Raw genomic sequence first — 9,233 nt, 5'->3', positions numbered from 1 at the left:
ACAAAAATCACTTTGTATTTTAAAGAGTTTTGACTGTTGTGTGGTGGTGCACACCTTTAATCCCAACATTCAGCAGATACCTGAGTTTGGGGCCAGCCTGGACTACAGAACAAGTTCCAAGCCAGCCAGAGCTATACAGAGAATATAAACAAAACAATGGTATAGGACAGCTTTAAGGTCTATAAACAGCTGAAAACAGAAAATCCTCATCATCAGTGCCCATGGCACTTTCAATAGTGACTGACAACAGCTGAGTTACAATTTAAAAAATATTGACTTTATGTTTATGAGTGTTTTGCCTATACTATATATGCCTGGTACCCAAAGATGTCAGAAGTGGGTGTCAGATACACTAGAACTGGAGTTGTGGGTGTTTGTGAGCCACCAACTGGGTATAGTAATCCAAATGCAAGTGCTCTCAATCATTAAGCATGCTCTTAAAAGCAAAATTTCAATCAGTATTTTAACTTGCTCAAAACAGACATAATTTTGATATACAATGAATAAAACCAAATATACAAATATAACTGATAAATCTATACATTGAGTGATTGCTATTGAATATACCTTAAATTAGGGGCAACGTTTGTTATATTGCTTGGAATTTCAAATCAGGTTGAGCTGACAAAATTAAGGTGTTGTGCCACAATTTCCCCAACACTGTTAAGGGATTTTTTGTAAAATATTAATGACATAGAAATTTGCCATTGCAATTTGTTTTACAGGGTCTCGTAGCACAGGCTGGTCTCCCATAGCTAAGAATGTCCTTGAACTTCTGATCCTCCTGCCCCTGCCACCAAGGGCTCAGCAATCCCTGCAGTTTTGTTTGAGAGGCCCTTGTATTACTACTAGTGGCCTCTGAGACATGTGAGGCGAGAATTTTCACAGAAACTTACTTGGCCTTTAATGCATTTAAAGAATTTATTACATTGTATAAATACCTTATAATGATTTGTGTCATTCTCTCCAGAATCCTATGAATTTAAAAAATTCATCCTATTTAAAGATTCACTGAAAGGGGAACGAATTTAATCAGGTATAGTGTGAGATAAGTTGGTACCTAGTCCTACTCCCAGTAAAATTTGTTGTGCTATGTTAAAAGGCTCAAATTGTGTCATATAGAAAACAACCACTGAAAATTCTTAGGAAGGGGAAGACATAATTACACAGTTTCTGATAGAATAATAATGGAGGCCAGCACAGGGCCAGTCAGAAAGAGAGGGCCTGAACAAGTTGTGAGGTGCTGCCAAGGAAAGTTAGTACCGAGTGTACATCATTCTGTGGGGGAAGAGTTAATATTTAAACAGGAGCTTACAATCAACATGTTAGACACTTAAGACATATCAGAGTTACAGATGTGTCAGGTAAAGACTAGGAGACACTGAAGTTAAAGCTGAGAAGAACGGGATTTAACAGTTTGAATGATATGAAGCACGCAGTAGACTGTACAATCCCTTCACACTCCTAAAGAGAATCACTTCAAACGTCACATCTACGCCTGGAGATGGTGGCACATGGCTGTGATCCCAACACGCAAGAGGCAAAGGCAGGCAGATCTCTTGTGAGTTTGGTCTATAGAGTGAGTTCTAGGACAGGCTCCAAAGAGACAGAGAAACCCTGTCTCAATAAACAAAAAAACAAAACAAACTTCTATCCTGTGAGTATTGGGGATGAAACTCAGGCTGTTATTAGGCTTGGTTTTTTGTTTGTTTGTTTTTTGTTTTTGAAAAAGCACCTTTACTTAATCTCTACCAAAAGTGCACTGACACATTGGCAGACATTTTTTTCAAAATGAGTTGAGGTCAAGAGTAAGTTTCCTTCATCTCATACAGCACCTAATCCATAGTGTTTTCTAATTACTTGACACTTGGGGAAATAATCAAGTAATGGACAGGGGTTTCGAAGCAGCAGAAAGGAGACAACACAAGCATGGCCAATGCATTAGTAAATTCAAATAAAAAAAGCTTCAGCATTGTCCGCGCAACATAATTTAAAGGTCCCTGCAAATCTGTTTGCAGTTTCATTGAGAAAAGCCCAGAAGGCAAAACTACGACTGGATGAAGATGTTTCAAGTGGTGCTGCAGGAGACTTCAGTCTTGTTTACTGCAGAGAGTAGAGTGTTGAAGAGAATGGGGGGAAATGGCTTATGAAGAGAAAACTTACAGGTACACATGATTAGCAACGTGTATCTCCTAGGTACTCAAAAGTATATTTAACAGAACTCAGGTAACAAGCTTTCACTTTCGTCTTAGTAAAGAATTTGAGATGCATGTAAACTCTAACCATGTCCATTGGAGTATAAAGTGGCAATGAGACATTTGTAATAATAGTTCTCCAAACAAGTCAGGGTCAAGAACATCATATTGCTTTTTAGTAGATGGCCACGAGGGTATGTGGTGCTCTAACATCTGAAACTGGACTGCATCTGTATGGATGAAGGTCACTGATTAACTGTGAGAAACACAGGGTAAAAACCCTGGTGTGCTAGTGTGTGGGAACTCCAAAGAGCTGGTTCTCTCCTCCCACAATGTGGGCCCTAGGATGGAGACCTGACTGTTGTAAATTCAGTGTGTGAGAGACCTTGGCTTACCCTCTGGTCATCTCACCAGCCCCGTTTTCAGTCAGTTTCTAGCTAGACTTTTCGTATATATGTTAATTGATGTTCTAGTAAAACAATTTTTTCTGTAGTCTTGCCAATTCCTTACCCTGGTGCATAATAATTTTGTGCTTATTTTCTTCACTCTTGCTTTACTTTGCCGGGGTAATATACTAAAAGTCTAGGTTAAAAATACCCAATATGTATAATAGCATGTCAAAAACTCATAAAGACAAGATTTCTCTGGGATATGGTGCAAAGTTCCAAACAAAGTGATATAAACAAGCTCCCCTCCAGAACAACTCTGAAACGCAGCTAATGCTAACCAGTCCATGCTTTCCAGTCTTTACTACAATTAATGAAGGACTGCATATTTGGCTTAGTTTATACCCCTTGTGTTTCATTTGGTTGTGAACCACTTTTTTTTTTCTTTTTTACTTTGAGATAGCAGTCCTGAACTTTTAGTTCAACCAGAAATTCCTGGAGACAGCAATTTAAAAAGTGTCTGTGTCACACAATTAGTCTGCGTGTAACATTTGCTCTTCAGATTTTAAATTTGTAGCTTCAAGTCCTTGCCTGAGCCCGATTACCTTTCCAAATTTAATATTCTCCCAAACGGACTTCTTCGTCCCTAGTCTTGACGTTGTTGACTCTTTAGAGACCTCGGTATTGCACGGTCGTGCCGCTTACAGTCCAGTGCACTCGACTTCGGTTCTCCTCTGCTGGACATGCTCTCGGCCTACCTGGTCCGCCTGATTCTGTGCCGCCCTACCCTTACAAAGATGCCAGGCATACTTTCCGAGTTGCCTGCCGCCCAGGCGGTCAGGGTATGAGTGCCCCAGGTGACAGTCGGCTGACCCAGTCACCGACCCAAGTGCTGCCCTGGCACTCAGGGCGGCCAAGAAGGCCCCGGAGCTGGACAGCGCTCGCTTCCGCCTCCGGTTCCTCGCCTGGGGCTGCTCCAGCTTTGCCGGGGTCGCTCCGCCGCGCCCAGAAGGTCGAGCTCACCTTGGGGGATCGCAATACCTCTCCGTGTCGGGGAAGAACAGACAAGCCGCCAGGCAGGCAGCGACGCCGGCGGACCGAACCGCGCCCGTCCCGGCTGCTCAGCGACTTCCGGATCTGCGCAGACGCCCTGGCGGCGCCGCCGTCCGGAGCGCCCCTCCCCCGGCTGGCTGTTTCCCGGCGTGCTCTGCGGCGGAAGGGCCGAGTTGACAATAACAAACCCCGCGGCGGCCGCGACCCGGTGTCACCGAGCTCGGGCTGCCTTGGGTCCCAGTGCCTCGGCGGGTTGACTCCGGTCCCGCGCGGTGTCAAGAGGTCTGAGCAGCGGCTACGGCCGACCGCGCAATCGCCGAACCTCCGGGCCGCGCCGGGCACTCGGCGGCCGGGCGCCGACGGTTGTGTCGGTTGGCGGCGCCGCTGGGGCGGTTGGTGGCCGCCGCCGAGGCCAGGGCGGCGGCAGAAGATGGTGCCGGGGGCCTCCGGCTGTGCTGCTGCCGCGGGCGGAGGAGGCACTGCCGCCGGGTGAGTGCCGCCCCTGCCCCCATTTGGTGGAGGGCTCGGGGAGGGCCGATTGGCCCCTGACAGGATTGTGGGAGCGGTCGTCGGCTTGGGTTGTCAGGGTCGCCGCGCCGGTCTTCACCGGGGACGGTGGGATCCGCCGGCCGCTGACAGCACCGCGGGAGCGGCGGGGCGCCCCGTGCCCGCCGGAGGTCTGGAGCGCGCGGCCTCCGCCACCTGGGCTCGGCGCAGCGGTGTGTCGGGCTCTGGAAACCCGAGAAGGTTTGGACCGCGGCCGAACGGGAGTGCACTGAGGGGTGGAACCCCAGAGGTGATGCCTTTGTCCCGACCCCGGAGTGCGAGCATCGGTGTAAAGTTACTCCTCGGAATGACTCAGCCTCCGCTCGCCCCACTGATGAATTTGGGGTGAGGGTGTATGCTGGTTCCAAAACTTGGTAAAAAAAAAAATGACAGCTTCCGAACGTTGTGTCTGTAGTTTCTCTACAGGCTGGTGGATGTGTGGTGGTGACTGTTTATGGTTTCGTAATTCTGCCCTTTCCGTCATGAGTCTTAGAATGTGATCATTCTGTAAACTGTATAGGCCTGGTGCCACAGCACTCATGCACTCACTTATTGATAAAGTCCCTGTAAGACATTCAGTTGGGTGGGGATGTTGTCATGTCTTTTATAACCGTTAACATTTGCCCATTTTGGTTAGCATTTTCTGTAAAAGAACTTTAGTCTGATGAGACTTATTTATCTGAGGGCTTGCAAGGCTAGCAGTTTAGAGGCAGTCTAAGCAGACAAGCATGTGTGCTTAACCAAATGTTGTTACTGAATTTCAATAGGTGATTTTTTTATAATTGGATCTATAAATAGGCCGCTATTATTGTGTGTGGGAATATCTTTTATTTAGTGTTAATACAAAATATGGCATGGATCTACCATTTTCTAGCTAATTTTTGTCATGTGTTTAGCATTTACAACTGTGCTTAAAACTTTATCTAGAATCTAGGGTTAGAATCTTGCTGCGAAATTTATCTCAGCATTCCGGGAGGCTGAGGCAGGAGGATAGCTTTAGGCGATTTGGGTTACATAGTGAGTTACAGTGCTTTTGGGAAACAGTGAGACCAAGTCTTGAAAAAAGAAAAACAACAAAAATGGTATCTAGGTAGCTGTGTCACGAGGCACAGAATGTATTATTTCCATTGATTAATCTATTGCTGTAACTAGTTAGTGGACGGGCCACATTTTAAAAATAACTTAGTTTGTTTTGAGTTAAACTGTGAGGTATTTTGGATCTGATTCTCCCGGTGTTACTGGCAGTCCGGGAAAACAATAAAGCAGTCAGCCTTCATTGCCCAGAGACTAGAGCTGTTTGGTTCTCTTTGACAAACATCAGGGTGTGGTGGGGGCACACCTTTAATCTTATCATTTGGGAGGAAGAGGCAGGCAGGTCTCTGAGTTTAAGGCCAGCTTGGTTTACACAGTGAATTCCAGGCCGGGCGGGTCTCCATACTCAATTAAAAATCAAAGGCTAGCAAAATTTTATTTTTCAGTTTATCCCTAACCCTATGTACACTTTTTTTTTTTGAGAGACAAGAGTTTCACAATGTAGCCTCAGCTGGCTTACAGCTTACTATGTAGCATACACTAGCTCTGACCTTCCATCAGCAGACCTGTGTCAGCCTTCTAGTCCTGGGATGGTAGACTCAAGCCACTGCAGCCTGCTGTGCTTTCAGGAGATGCAAGGGAGTATCTGACAATATTTTTCCATTATTCCATTTTCCATATATCCATTAGTTCATTCACTTTATACTTGCTACATTGAGACCATTGAACTAAGGAATAAAAGTAACGTAAGAATATCTTTAGAGGCAGGTTCTCAAGTGCCCAGGCTGGCCATGTACTCACTGTGCAACTGAGGCTGGTCTTTGAATTCTGGTCTTTCTGCTGCCTCTACCTCCTAAGTGCTAGTGTTACAGGTGTATGCTATCATGTCCTGCTATGAAATAGAATTGGATGTTCATATAAAATAATTGACTCTATTAGAAATTGACTCAAGTTTAAGGAATGTAGAATTAGCATGGGAGGAGAGAAGTGATATTTATAAGTTCCTTTTTCTTTAACACCCTAGACATCTTAGTTTTATAATGTTTTGTTTGGAGAAAGGGTCTCACTCTAATCCTTACTCGCCTTAGATTAAGTGTGTAGCTCAGATTGGCCTCCAGCTCTTGTCCCCTTTGCTTGAGCTGTCATCTGACACACCTTGGAGTTTTGATAAGTTTTCAGAAGGAAAATAAGAAACCAGTGGAAGGTTGTAAAGTCTGTCTATGTGGGATTGAAACTTTACGTAAACCCTCCTTATAAAGTGGAGCATGTGGGCCCTGCATGTGTAAGGTAGAGAGTGGAGTGCGAGTAGAGCCAAGTGTCAGGGGCACTTGGACTTGAGTCCAGCCCTTAAAGTGAACCTATGCAATAGTACACTTGTATTCAGTAATGCGCCAGTGAAATATAGTAACACGTTTTGTATGTGTGTGTTCGTGTGTGGGCATTTTAAAGAAGGCAAATTGACAAATATCAATTGCTGGGAAAAGGTGTTTGAGAAGCAGACTGGAGTGGTGGTTTGTAATTATGAAAACAGTGATCTATTTTCATATTATTATTAATTTAAAACTGTCCACATCAGTTTTTCCTTCGCTATCTATACACAAACATTGGTTAGTAACTTCCCAGAATATATATCAAGATAATAATTCAGTACTATACTGTTATTTCTGTGTATGGGTTTGGGTGACTTTGACTGCAGATATCATTTGAGCAAGTTTTTTTTAATTTCCTATGTTTATAGTCTTGGTTTAATAGAGTAAAGCTATTTCAGTATTATATAGGTAATTTGGGTTTCATATTTAGTATACACTGTAAATAAAATAGCAACTAGAAATTTTTCTCTAAAGTCATGGATTTTATAAAGTAATGAGTAATCTATTAATGTCCTGCTGTGGAATGATTTCTGTATATGCAGTCCAGGCAAAGTACACTGACATGTATGTCATGGTGGAAAGAAAGAACTGAATATCATTACTTGATCTATGATCTTCACATGCACTGTGGGAAATGCAGTCACAAAATAAATAAATGTAATCTTTAAATTTTGGGGGCTGGAAATTTATCAGCAGTAAAGAGCACTTACTCCTGCAAGGGACTCCAGTTCAGTCCCAGCACTCACACTGCCTGTAGGGGAGTTTCAGTACCATCTTTTGTTCTATTTGAGTACATGCACGTGTGTTCACATACATAATTGTGTATGTGTGTGTGCGCGCATGTGTGCATGTGTGTAGAGGAGGAAGGAGACAGTCTTAAGTATGTAGCCATGGCTGGCCCAGAACTCATCAGCTTTAGAAAACCAAGTTATTTTGTATATCCATGTGCCTTCTGTATGCTGAAGGAATAAATCGTTCGATATACTCCCAAATTCCATTCCTGGTTTAAAAGTATTTCTTTTCTGGTTTTGGTCACGAGCTTTTCATCTGTTACCCCCATTTGATGTTTATCTGAGCATGCTTGTCTTGTGTCAGAGAAGGCACACATTTAACACTATGTACCTTTACGAAAAGGTTTTCTTTTGTAGAATGTTAAGAAGATACCTGTCGTTTTCTTTTACTCTTGGCAGATAAGGAGTGGTATTATAGGGGGACGGTGCATCTGATTTGCAGAGGCTGACCCCCAGTTCTTGGTCTGGGTCACCTATCTGTTCTTGGTGGTGGATGTTATTTTCATTGATGCAGGAACCAGTGAAGACTCGGTGTGGTAGAATTGGTAATAATTGCAGTTTGCAGAATTAGAAATGAGACAAAATGATTTCAAAATTTTTCTTCCTGAGGCCTTCAGTTTGCTTTCTTTGGTAACATTCATTTCTCGTGGTCTGTTAAACCTGAAAGCAACTTTATTTCTATTCCTATTTAAATCATACATACCCTATACCCTAGTATTGGATTTTAATAAGTGTGTTTAGTTTTGAAGATCAAAGTTTCTTGTATGGGGTTTCTCACTTTCTTTCCCCATATAAGAAAGCTAGTTCTGATGTTTTAGTATTTTAGAAAGTTAGTGGTAAGGATAGACTGGACCTTGTTTGTCATCATAGTGATTTTTCTTTGTTTTTGTTTTTTGTTTTCAAAGATTTATTAATTATCTATGGAGTGTTCTGCCTGCATGTATCTCTGCAGGCCAGAAGAAGGCACCAGCTCTTATTACAATGGCTGTGAGCCGTCATGTGGTTGCTGGAAAGTAAACTCAGTACCTCTGGAAGAACAGTCGGTGTTCTTAACCTCTGAGCCATCTCTCCAGCCTCAACACAGTGATGATTTTTCAAGAGGAAAATTAGAATTATTCCAGTTGAAAAGTAGGCTAGACATTTAATAAATTAATTTTGAGGTAAGTTCACACTATGTAGCTCTGGCTGGCCTGGAACTTGTTATGGGGACCAGGCTGGCCTCCAACTCGGAGATTTGACTACTTGTCTGTCCTCAATGCTGGGATTACAACAGTAGGCCTGACAGACAAGTCAAGATAATTTTTTTAGTTGATTTCTGATTACTTTATATAGAGACAAGTCAAGCATTATCCATATATTCTGTATAAATATAGTAAGCTCATTTTTATTTTTTAATTTTTATTATTTTAGATTATTTTATGTGACATCGGGTACCCTGGAACTGGAGTAGTAGAGTTAGGAGCTGCCATATAGCTGGGAATTGAACCTGGGCCCTCTGAAAGAACAAGTGTTCTTAACTGCTAAGACATCTATCCAGCTCTTCCCTTCATGTATAGCCACGTACAGATTCAAAGGATCTAAGGAGAAGCAAATTGTCCTTTTTTCCCTCCTACTTTAGTTCATCCATATTGCTTATGTAGCTAGTTAGAGTTCCGTATCTTGAGGAGAAAATAATTCTGAGTGTCACTTGGAGCTGGGGACAGCGATAATAGGGCCGTACTTAGACTTTAAAATTCAGATAAGCAGAGATTGGTGGAGGAAGGATTTTTACCTGGCCTGAAAAATGTTTAAAGTGTTGGTATGGCTTTTTGTTTTTTTGTTTTTTATGTATGGGATCCTTTGACAGTCCCGGAAAAAGGA

The 9,233-nt window shown here is 42.9% G+C and overlaps 1 protein-coding gene across 2 annotated transcripts in view; it reads left to right on the top strand.

The window, feature by feature from the left end:
- The first annotated feature begins 3,801 nt into the window (after window positions 1-3,801).
- Rb1cc1 (RB1 inducible coiled-coil 1) overlaps window positions 3,802-9,233 on the top strand; it is a 63,549-nt gene continuing 58,117 nt past the window's right edge. For both annotated transcript variants that reach the window (XM_038347244.1, XM_038347243.1), the window contains exon 1: window positions 3,802-4,123. The gene's annotated coding sequence lies outside the window, so the exon portion shown is untranslated. The remainder of the gene's footprint in view (window positions 4,124-9,233) is intronic.

This window comes from Arvicola amphibius, chromosome 11 (genome assembly GCF_903992535.2).
Source record: "Arvicola amphibius chromosome 11, mArvAmp1.2, whole genome shotgun sequence".
NCBI lineage: Eukaryota > Metazoa > Chordata > Mammalia > Rodentia > Cricetidae > Arvicola > Arvicola amphibius.
The sequence above is the reverse complement of the archived record's forward strand: the minus strand, read 5'-3'. Positions and strand labels throughout refer to the sequence as shown.